The 12546-nt window shown below is 35.1% G+C and overlaps 1 protein-coding gene across 6 annotated transcripts in view; it reads left to right on the top strand.

Moving 5' to 3' along the window:
• Positions 1-12546, top strand: part of ELF2 (E74 like ETS transcription factor 2) — a 97062-nt gene that overhangs the window by 56307 nt on the left and 28209 nt on the right. The gene's annotated exons all lie outside the window — the stretch shown is intronic.

The raw sequence follows: 12546 nt of genomic DNA, 5'->3' as shown, positions 1-12546 counted from the left end.
ATTTAGCCAAGATACAATCTATTGTAAGAAACATTTTTAGACCAATAAAAGAAGTAAATGCTGCCAATTATAAATTTTAGGATACCATCAGTTGTAAGACACATCTTGATTTCAGAGGTGTTAAAATGTGAAAAAAAAAAGTACATCTTAGAATTAATGAAATACGGTATCATGCTATTAGGAATATTCCTGAAAATCCCTATTTACTGGGAATTGGACCTTACAAGTATCAAGTTTATAAAAAATGGAGGTGAGTTGTGTTTGTGGAAGCCCGTATATGCTGAGTAAGGTCACTAAATTCTTTACATGTCTTTTAATAGAGGGTGTTTAAGTGAAAAATCATTTAACCATAGTGTTTAAAAGTATACAAAGTAGCTATAAGGTATTGAATTATGAAGAGTGTAGAAGATGAGTGTTTTAATATGACACATTTACTTAAATCAATAGAGTTTTATTGTAGCTGTTACTTTTTATACAGATTTTGCGATCCAAAAAGAAAATGAAACAAAGCTTCTGCTTTGTCACCTATAATCGAAAAACAGGATCCTTTAAGGGCTCTTTAAAATAACAACTGATTCTTAGTGCACTTGAATATATGCTTTACAGGTTGTTATGTGAAGGAAAAAATAGTGGCCAAAAGTAAAGAACTACCTTGTCAGTTAATAAAGCAGAAACGAAAAGGAATGGTTTTAAATGGTATTTGTATGCTCTAAGAATCATGTTTTATATAGAAGGAAAGAGAAGTATATATAGCTAGAAAACAGATCAATAAAGAGCGTTTGCTTTTGGAAACTAGTAGCACTCATTCTTTTGTGCTCAGACTTTTAGTTTTTATTTTTATTTATTTTTTAAAAAGATTTTATTTATTTATTTGAGAGAGAAAGAGTTAACGAGCAAGCAAGGGGAGGAGCAGAGAGAGAGGTAGAGAATCTTGACCTCATAACCCCGAGATCATGCCCTGAGCCGAAATCAAGTGTTGGTTGCTCAACCAACTGAGATACCAAACATTTTAATTTTTAAAACACTAGTTAATTCTCAATTTCACTATATAACAATGTGTCTAAGTAGTAAATTTTTACTCATTTAGACGGAGGAGAAGGCTAAATATGGATTATATAGAATTTTAAATGAGTATACAAGGTTTATAAATGTCAAGTAGGGATAGCTAAAGGTTCTTAAATGTAGGTATGCTTTAAAACCTATCTGTAGGCAAAGTATCCATCTATTCATCCTCTACCAGCTGTTACTGAGGGCTGTAGCTGTCAGGCTCAGAGCTGAGTGTCTTGTGGTAAACAAGACAGACCCTGTCTTTGCTCTCACCAGGCTTTCAGTTATATGGAGGAATGAACAATTAAACATGTTATTATAATCAAATGTGATGAGCGTTATGAAAGGATTAATGAAAGGTTTAGGGAGTATACCACTGGGGAATGCCTAGGAGGCCAGAGAGTGCCTCCCTGAGGAAGTGACATTTGAGCATATTTTTGAAGGGTTTGAAGTAATTAGCCAAGCAGAGACTAGCATGGTTGGAAGTCTGGAGGAAGAAAAACACGGACTATTTGAATTATAGAAGGAATTGAATATAGCTAGAATATGGGTTATGGGAAGGAAAGGGGATTAAAATGAAGCTGAAGAGGTAAGAGAGTCTTATTGCTGACGACTTTGTAAGGTTTGTGTCTCTTTGTTGGGCTTTATCTAAAAGGCAGTGGAAAGCCTCTTAAGAGTTTTAAAAAACAAAGTCTTTTTTTTTTAAATTTTATTTTTAATTAATTAATTTATTTATGACATTCACAGAGAGAGAGTGAGGCAGAGACACAGGCAGAGGGAGAAGCAGGCTCCATGCACCGGGACCCCGATGTGGGACTCGATCCCAGGTCTCCAGGATCGCACCTGGGCCAAAGGCAGGCACCAAACCGCTGCGCCACCCAGGGATCCCCACAAAGTCTGTTTTCTTATACAAATTTAGTTGTTTCCCAAATAGTACTGTAAATGAAAAGTAAAACAAGACAATCAAGGCATTACCTAAAATAAAGTCTGAACTCCTTAGCTTCTTATTCAGAACTCCCTACTAGTTGGTTGACCATTTTTATTCACCTTCCACTAATGGTCTGCCTCTGTAGATCGGAGCTATAGGTGTGCCCATCGCTTAAGCTAAACTAAAAATGATAGAGATTAAGGTAGTCGCAGCTTGCCTTTCTTTCCAGAATGCAAAGCTGCGTGCCTTGGTACAATGTTGTTTCAGGAAAGGGCGTCGTTGTCCCTTATGCGTCCTTCATGCCCACTTGTAAACTGGGAAAGAGGCTTGTGGGTTTTCTCAGATTCATGAAAGGGCATCACTTAAAGGGGGTCAAAGAACATTTTCAACGTAGCGATGAACTTTTCTAGAGTTTTTTTCATCTTTTTTGTGTCAGGCCTCTTTGATCATGTGGTGAATTCCAGCCTCTGGGCCTTCTCACAGAACAATTTTTTAAAATATATAAAATATAATATCTAGGATTACCAAGGAACCAAATACAGTAAAATGTAGCTTTCAGACTATTTTTAATTGTGATATATTAATGCACTTGCCTCGTTACTAATGCATTAAATAATGAGAGCTAGTGGCAGATCTAATTTATGCCTGTAATTTCAAACTAGTGATGACCATAAATTATATTTTGAGATCTCTGTAATAACTATAAATATGAGAATATTTATGATTTCTGTTGGTTATAAAGTCACAGATATTGCCAGAACTATTGTGATTGTGCCTTTATTTGAAATGAAAGTGCTTACTTTCAATTAGAATACGAGAAGCAGTTTTTCTAGGTCTCATCCATGTACTATTTTTCTCATACTTTCCTGCTCTGTAATTCTGTCTACCGCTGTTGTTTTTTCCCTAATAACTCATAGTAGGGATCTGAAAGCCATTTTAAATGTCGCTTATTGAATACACTTTTATGATCCTTGCTAAGGAAAAAAAAATGGCCCTCAACTATGTAGTGGTAATTTTCTTTCTATGTCTCTTAAATTGATTGACCTCATTTAACTTATTGTAGGACACTCTAATTTTTGAACATGTAGTATATTTCTTTAAAGCCTCATGTAATATTTTATGACCTGTCTGTGTTTTGAGATCCCTCTATTTCCAGACAAAAATTTCTGTGGCTGGTGGTTCTCAAATTTGACCACACATCAGAATCCTCTGGAGCACTTGTTAAAATACAGATTGCGAGCTGCACCTCCAGTGGATCAGGGATGGGACTTGAGAATTCACATTTTTAACAAGTCCCTCGGTGGGTAATGCTGATGCTGATGTTGGCCGAGGGGTCATACTTTGAGAACCATTGCCTAGACTATTAGGAATGATAGTGCTGGAAGAGAGCTGCTGCCATTGTGAAAACCCAGTTAATGTAGTAGCTTTTATGATACTGTGTTAGACCTATCACCAAAGATTGTTATTGGGGTGGGGGGGAGATACTAAAATTCTTTTAGGTTTATTTATTTTATTTTATTTTTATTTTTTTTAAAGATTTTATTTATATATTCATGGACACACACAGAGAGAGAGAGAGAGAGAGAGAGAGAGAGAGAGAGGCAGAGAGAGAAGCAGGCTCCACGCAGAGAGCCTGATGTGGGACTTGATCCAGGGTCTCCAGGATCACGCTGTGGGCTGCAGGCGGCGCTAAACTGCTGTGCCATCAGGGCTGCCCCTCTTTTAGGTTTATATGAGATAATGTAATGAATTCCTATGAATTAATTTATCAGTAAATATTAATTGAGCATCTACTATATGCCAGGCAGTATTCTAAGCATGGACTAGAGGGGCAGACCAGACAGGCAACATACCTGCATTCAAGGTGCTTAGAATCGTAGAATCTAGCAGAGAAACCATATACATTTGCCATACTATAGAACTGCTCTGTCACAGCTCAGATCACATAAATGAACAACTCCTGAAATTGTTCTTTAGAGTTAATATTCTCAATTAAGCTAATAAGACCATTTCTTTTCGAACATTTTGAAGCAGCAGAAATTCTCTCTCTTCCTCTGTCATATGATACTCATTAAATTAATGAGTAAATTAAATGTACTCATTAAGTACAGTTGAGATGCTGGTAGGCTTCATATTTATATGTACAAAGTACTTATATTCAAACAGCGTCGTGGCTTCTAGGGAGTAAGTGATTCAAAGTTGAATAAGGCATGGGGCCTGGCTTCAAGCTTACGAACTAAATTAAGATACACAAGCATTCAAGGAAATAATACTATGGAGTAGGGAGGGTTGGGGAAAGTTGAGGAAAGACAAAGAATTGCCAAATAGGGTAGCTAATTTAAAGGTTCCACATTATTGCATTATTGCTATGTGGTGGGACATTTTAAGTTTCATCGTGAGGGCATAGTTGACAGTTAAGGCCTCTGGGTTTAGGGGCAGAGGAGCAAGTCAAGTGGAATTAAGCATTCCTAAATGTCACCATTTTAATTTTTTTATGTGTGGAAATGGGACCATGAAAACCCATGAGCGACTTTTTTTTTTCCCATTCACAAAATCAGGACAATGAAAAAACACAAATTGTTTGCAGTGCTTAGTTACAACTTGGGAGTGGGTAGGAAATGAGATGGGACTCCTTGTTATTTTGAAAATTGTTTATGTTTCTATAATTTTTTTCATTGGGTATGTCAGAGAAGAAAATATAACCCATTTCTTCTCTTTCACTTAGGCATTTTTAAGACAGAGTGCCAGTTTTTATAATAGATATCCCATATTCTCCTAGATTAAGGTCAATGCCTGATCGTAATTGGATGTTTGAGTTCTTTCCACTTTGTTTCTTAAAGATTTATTTATTTATTTGAGAGAAAGAGCTCCTGGGAGTGAGGGGTAGTAGAGGGAGAGAATCTTTCAAGCAGACTCCCTGCTGGATCTACCAATTTCTTTCCATCTTTGTTGCTACTAACTTAGACCAATCTGTAGTTATTTGTTATTATATAGGTTACTACCATGGCCATTGGCCTTCTAACTTCTTGTCTTCATTCTTGGCCTTTCTCCCTTTTACTCCAAGCAATGTATTCTCTACATATTAGCCAAAATGATTTTTAAAATATATTTGTAAATTTAATCATTACACTCCCTGCCCTAAAACCTTTCAGTAGGTTTTCTTTTTTTTCTTTTTTCTTTTTCCCCTTTCAGTAGGTTCTAATTGCACTTAGGATAATATTCAGAAATTTCAGCATGGCCTTTAAGACTCTGAATAATTTGGCTCCTCTCAATCATTTGGAAACAATAATAGCAACAAAACCAAAACCCTAAAAAACAAAAAAACCCAAAACCCTAATGTTTAAAATTTCTTTACTATATTGTCAGGAATAGTTCTTAGGGCTTGACATATTAATATATTAATATTCTAAACAACCTTAGTCTGAGTAACCCTTCCAAGGTTAGACAGCTCTTTAAGTGGTGGAGCAAGGATTTAAATTCAGATAGTAAGTAGGGCTCCAGAGTCCAAGCTCTGAAGCATTATACTCTGATGAATTATATTCCACCGCTTTCATGCTAGTACTCACACACACACACACACACACACACCGTTATCTTTTTGAAGTTCCACAAATCCAAACTTGACCTTCATAGGGTGCTTACATAACACTGTTTACTTTCCAGTTTTTCGGTTTCATACTCCTGGTCATTCTTTAGATCTCAGTTTGAATGTCACTTTCTCAGAGAGGGATTGCCTTTAGCTGGTACTCATCAGTCTCAACTAGAGGCTGTTCTGTTCTTTTTGTCCTAGGCCCCCATTTTTCTTTTTTGGTTAGTATCTACAACTTGTGATACAGTAAACTCCCATGATGAGGTGATTAAATAATTCTAAAAACCTTAGATCACATAAAATATGGCTTTATTGTGAGTTTAATAAAACGACCCAACACAGTGTGTTGAGGAAGATGTGTGGAAGGGGTTCCAGGACTCAGATAAAGGCATCCCAATCAGTCAAAGGTCCAGTTGTGGTTTGGTGCCACCTGGTGGGTAGTTGTGTATTTCAGTGACAGTTGTTTGAGGGTAGAGTGGAAGACGGAAGCCAATTACCACCAGTTAACTTAGCTGAATTCATGTATTCATGGTGTTCCATTCTGTTCTATTTATGTTTATTTAATGTTTCCACATGATGCTTCATAAAACCAGGGACCTTATCCTTTGCATTTACTGGTATTGCTCAGAGTTAGGCACCAAGTAAGTTTTCAATAAATTATTTGTTGATTGAATGAGAGAGTAAATGAGAAGACATCACGAACCAGAAGAGAATGCCAGGAATTTTGTATTTTATTTAGAGATTGACGAGCAATATGGTTTAACTAGATGTATGGCTTTGTAGAGGCATATAGTAGAGAGATAGAGTGGAACCAGACTGTGGTGGCCTTTGAATAAAATAGTTATTAGGAACTGTGTGAAATGTGATCTGGAGAAGATGAGAAGTGAAAAGGACATTTATTTTAAGCAACTAGCACATACTAACATAATAGAAATAGAAGGTATAGCTTCTAAAATACTAAGTTGGGGGTAGTAAATAAAGTAAACTTGACCAATCTAATAAAAGGCAACAAAGGAGAAAAAATGGAAATACAAATCATAAATCAAGATAGTAGAAATAAGTCCAAAACACCAGAAATTATATTAAAATAATCTATTGTGATCTTAACATGAGTCTGTGTTATTTTTAACAGATACACAAAACAAAATGTTATAAAAAGGATAGAACAATATCTTCATCCAAAAAATACTAACCAATGGAAGCTGGTGTAATAAAATAGAATTTAGTGTAAAAAAAATTTTTTTTTAAGATTTTATTTATTTATTCATGGTAGTCACACAGAGAGAGACAGAGAGGCAGGCAGAGACACAGCAGGCTCCATGCAGGGAGCCCGACGTGGGATTCGATCCCAGGTCTCCAGGATCGAGCCCCGGGCCAAAGGCAGGCGCCAAACCACTGCGCCACCCAGGGATCCCTAGTGTAAAAAAGTTTTAATTGGGGGCAGCCCAGGTGGCTCAGTGGTTTAGCGCCGCCTTCAGCCCGGGGTATGATCCTGGAGACCCAGGATCGAGTCCCATGTCAGGCTCCCTGCATGGAGCCTGCTTCTGCCTCTGCCTGTGTCTCTACCTCTCTCTCTCTCTCTCTCTCTCTCTCTCTGTCTGTGTCTCTCATTAATAAAATACATAAAATCTTAAAAAAAGTTTTAATTGGGACAGAGACTCTTCAAACTGCTAAAAGGAACAACCCAGAAAATAGAATCATCATAAACTTATATGCATCTAACAACATAGCCTTGAGATATCATTTAAAGCAAAAACTTTTAGAATTGCAAGTAGTGGACATGCCTACAAAACATGAGACTTTAACACACCTCTGCCAAAATTGAAAAATGAAACAGATAAAAAATGAAAAATTAGATCAAAGAATTGAACCACAGGATTGACAAACCTCATAAACTAGAGATATGTGGAACATTGTACCTAACCTAATAAAATGTTGTACAGGGTTATATACTTTTTTTCAGTTATATGTAGGTCAGCTTTTAACTGTGTACTAGGTTATAGATGAATCTCAACAATGTCCGGAAAATCTGTATCATTCAAAATGTATCAGTTCATCATAATACAATAAAATTAGAAAACGAGGTGAAAATCAAAATACTTTATATTGGCTCACTAATTAATGGATGAAAGAGAAAATGAACACTATAAAATATTTGCAACTAAATAACAATGAAAGCATTGCATATAAAAATTTGAGATGTGATTTAAATAGAACCCACTGGAAAATTTAGTAGCTCTAAATGCACTTATTGGAAAATATGAAAGATATAGTGAGCATATGTTCACCTAGATGGTAATAAAGGTCCAACAGAATAAATCCAAATTAAACAGAAGAAATTATAAAGATAAAAAATAAATATTAATGAAATATAAAAGAAAATAGTAAAACCACAAAGTTTAAAAGAATAGATGAACCTCTGAGAAGACAGATCAAAGAAAAATGAACACTATGAAGAACAAGAAATATGACCAATAGAATAGCTTGAAAATCATAAGAAAATACTATGAACAACCTGTTGCTAAGGACTTTGAAAACCTGTGGACAATTAAAAAAATATAAATGTATGTAAATTACAACTGACTCAAGAAGAAATAGAAAACGTTCAAGTCAGGCTTTTAAGTTCTTTAATTTTACATATGCATTTCCTCATTCAAATAAAATCCATCAGACCCAGGCCTATTACTAAAATTTCAAGGAATACATAAGCCTTATTATACAAACTATTATGGAAACAGTAAAAGAGAGAAAGCTTTCCCAGCTTATTTTATGGAGGTAGTAAACCTTAACTTTAAAATGGACCCAGCATTTAAAAAAAGTAAGTTTCTTGCTGAATTTATGTATCATAATAGCTACAAATATTCTAAATAAATAATAGTAAATCTAGCACTGGTTTAAAAAACACAAAATGGGGTCCTTGAGTGGCTCTGCCTTTGGCTCAGGTCATGATCCCGGGGTCCTGGGATCCAGTCATGCATTGGGCTCTCAGCTCAGCGGGGAGTCTGCTTCTCCCTCTCCCTCCACCCCTCCCTCCTGCTCATGTGCATACCTTCTCTATCTCTCTCAAATAAATAAACTCTTAAAAAAAATACATGATGACTAAATACATACTAGGAAGGCAAAGAAGGCCATTGGAAAATCTGTTAATATAATTTGCCATATGAATAGATTAAAAGAGAAAACCCATATATAATCATCCCAGTAGATCCAAAAAGCATTTGTTAAAATTCACCATCTTCTGAGACTCTTAATCTGGATTGGGACTTGATAAGGTGTCTATATTAAAGATTTATGGCAAATATCATATTTATTATTGATATATGTATTTATTAAATAATATCATATTAATTATAATAGGGAAACAGGGTGTCAGCTCCCATCTTTCTAACAAGCATAATTTCCAGGGATTCTAGCGAATGGGAGTAAGAAAAACAACTAAAAGTCATGAAGATCAGAAGGGAAGAAACAAAATTGGTATTCACAATGTTTTAACTAACACAAAAATTCTAAGAAACTGTATAGATTTTAAACCTGCTTAGAGAGTTAATCAGGGTTACTGTATACAGGAACAATAATCAGAAAATGATAAAGAAGATGTGGTGGGTACACACACACATGCACACACAATGGAATATTACTCAGTCATAAAAATAGAATGAAATCTTGCCATCTGTGACAACATGGATGGACCCAGAGGATATAATATGCTAAGTGAAGTAAGTCAGACAGAGAAAGACAAATATCATACAGTTTCATTTAATATATGTGGAATCTAAAAGAAAACAAAACAAACAAAAACCACAAACAGGTCCATTAATACAGGACAAAGTGTTGGTTGTCAGCTATGCTTCAGTAATGAAAATTTAAAAATAAAAACATTTTTTAAAAAAGATCCCATTCACAATGGTAAAAACTTAAATAGGTATCTAGGAATAAATCTAACAATAATATGCAATGCCTTTATGAAAATAATAATTTAACTTTACTGAGGGGCATAAATAAGTGAAGAGATAAACAACTTAAAATAGACCAAAACCATTTGATTTCCTTTCATCCTTAACCCACAAACTCACATGGAAAGATGGACAAGATAGAGCTGTTAATTCTTCTGCATCTATAGATTCAGAACAATTCCAGTCAAAATCTCGAGAGGACTTGGTTTTGGAGGAATCTGATAAACTCTTAGGTAAAGATCCAAAAATCTAGACAATTATGCAAAAGAACAAATTATAGGGTGCTTGCCCTCCTTCCTACAAGGAATGATTCTAAGGCCCTAGAAAAATTTTATTTTATTTAAAGATTTTATTTATTCATGAGAGAGAGAGAGAGAGAGAGAGAGAGAGGCAGAGACACAGGCAGAGGGAGAAACAGGCTCTCTGTAGGAAGCCTGATGTGGGACTCCATCCCAGGAGTCTAGGATCATGCGCTGGGCCGAAGGCAGGCGCTAAACTGCTGAGCCACCCAGGGATCCCCCTAGAAAAAATTTAAATGTGTTGTTGGCCTGCAGACAGATAGTTTATGAGGATAGACTAGAGACCCCAGAAACGGAGTAAGAATGTATTTATACCTGGCATTATACCTCTATAATAGACATAGATTTATAAGTCAGTGGGAAAGGATGGACTATTTAATAAGTTATATTAAGATAATTGACTTTTTATATAAAGAAAAAGGTTTAGCTCTCTATTTCATACCCTCTTGTTTTATTTTTCCAGTTGATGTATTCCTTTCTACCCTTTTTTATTTATGCAGCAGTCATCTCCCTTGCTCATAAGCATCCAATGTAATTTGATTAATACATATTTTTAACATATTGTGTATATGCTGTCGTATATATTTAACATTTATATAAATGGTCTTATGTATCCTACTGTTTCCTACTCTTTTTGGTAACTACTGTTTTTAACATCCATGCATGTTGCTTTGTATGTATCTAATGTGTTGCTGCTTATTGCTGCACAATACTCCACTGTAGATACCCATCACATTTTATTTTTGTAGTCGCCCAGTAATGGATACCCATAACTCCTTACTTGTGTCAGCTATTGTTGCCTAACAACCACCACCCCCCCTAAAGTTTATTGGTTTAAAATGAGAACTAGTTCTTGGTTTTCCTGAGACTGTGGATTAGCCATTTGGTTCTGCTGAGATGAGCTGCGCTGATTTCCCTATCAGTGGTCATCTGTGCATCAGTTGGGAGCTCACCAGTCTAGGAGGGCTTCAGCTGGTACAACTGAGCCCTCCTCTCTTCTTTCCAGTAATCTTACATCTTTTTCTTACAATGTTGGTCAATATGATGAGGAGTGGTGATAATAATTGGCATCACTATTTTGTTCCTGATCTTGTATTGTATTTCAAATTTCAACTTGAAGTTTAATGTTTGTTGTAGGTCTTAGCGTATAGGGAATTCCCCTCTATGCCTTTGGTTTTGGTTTTGTGTTAAAGATGGTTTTTCTGCATTTTTTGGGTAGATCATAATTTTTCTCCTTTAAATCTATTAATGGGGCCAGTTAATTTTTCGATTCTCAGATGTTGAACTCTCCTTGCATTTAAAGATACATGTTGCTCATCATTTTGCTTTGTTTTCCTTTAAGTTTAGGACCTTTCATAAGTAATATGGAAAGGAGGTTTTGGACTACATTTTAACTTCTTTACTACTTAGTACTTATTTTCTTCTTTATGTAATTTACACAGTTTATACAAGTCATCCACATTTAAACTTAACATATAATTGTTCATAATACTTATTTTTTATATGTATCATCTCTGTGGTTATTTCTCCCCCTTTAGCTTTATATTTGCGCTTTGTTTTTGATAATTCTTGCCGAGGTCTGTTTTATTAATCTTTTCAGAATCATCTTTTGATTTTTGTGAATCTGTACTATTTTTAAAAATCACTGTTCTCGGGACACCTGGGTGACTTGGTTCCTTAAGCATCTGACTCTTCATGATCTCAGGGTTATGCGATCAAGCTCCCATTGGGTTCTGTGCCGGGTATGGAGCCTGCTTAAAATCATCTCTCTCTCTCCATCTGCCCCTTCCTGCACCCTCTCTAAAAACAATTATTGTTTTCTATTCATTTTTCCTATTCTTTATTATTTCTTTCCTTCTATTTCTTTGGTTTTGTTCTGTTGATTTGTCCATCTTTATGAATCAAATGCTTAGCTTATTTAAGACCTTTTCGTCTCCTGACCTCTGAGTTCTCTGTTGTGTCACACCTATTTGACATACTATATTTTAATAATTCATTTCTACATATTTCTTAGTTTCTTTATGATTTCCTTTTTATTCCAGGGACTATTTAACATACATTGGAAGGTAAAATGTGTATTAATTTGACTGCATCAAAGTCTAAATTTTTGTAGGACAAAGGATACTATAGACCAACCAAATTAAAAGTCAAACAGCAGTTTGGCAGAAGGTATTTGCAACACATATCTGAATTATCATCTAGAATATGTTAGCATTCTATAGATCAATAAGACAAAAAGTATCACAGAAAAATGACAAAGCATGTGACTAGGCAGTTTAAAGGGAAGTATTAATAGCCAATAAGTACGTGAAAAAGTAACCTCAGTACTTAAGTACATGCAAATTAATACAACAGTTTTTTTGTCAGCCAACAGATGGAAAAAATTTTAAAGTCTGATTATATTTTATATTGACAAGAATTTGAGAGAAGTGGATACTCTTAAAACATCATGTGGAATTTTAGGCTTTCACAGCTACTTTGTGTGAGTGACATAAAATTAAAAATGCACTTACTCTATTATGTAAAAATTCTATTTGTATATAAAAATTTATATTATATACTGTGGAGACAATCTAGCATGCATGTTTAAGGAAACACGGAGGAGTTTTTTGCAGCATTGTTCATAAAAGTTCAAAGTGGAAATAAATTTATTTGCTGACCAGTAGATAGTTTGATGAATAAAGTGGGATAAACTCATGCAGTGGAATAATGTGTAGCATCTAAAAAGCA

The sequence above is a fragment of the Nyctereutes procyonoides genome, unplaced genomic scaffold, assembly GCF_905146905.1.
Source record: "Nyctereutes procyonoides isolate TBG_1078 unplaced genomic scaffold, NYPRO_anot_genome, whole genome shotgun sequence".
Taxonomy (NCBI): Eukaryota; Metazoa; Chordata; class Mammalia; order Carnivora; family Canidae; genus Nyctereutes; species Nyctereutes procyonoides.
Note: the sequence above shows the minus strand (reverse complement) of the source record. Positions and strands in the feature narration are given on the sequence as shown.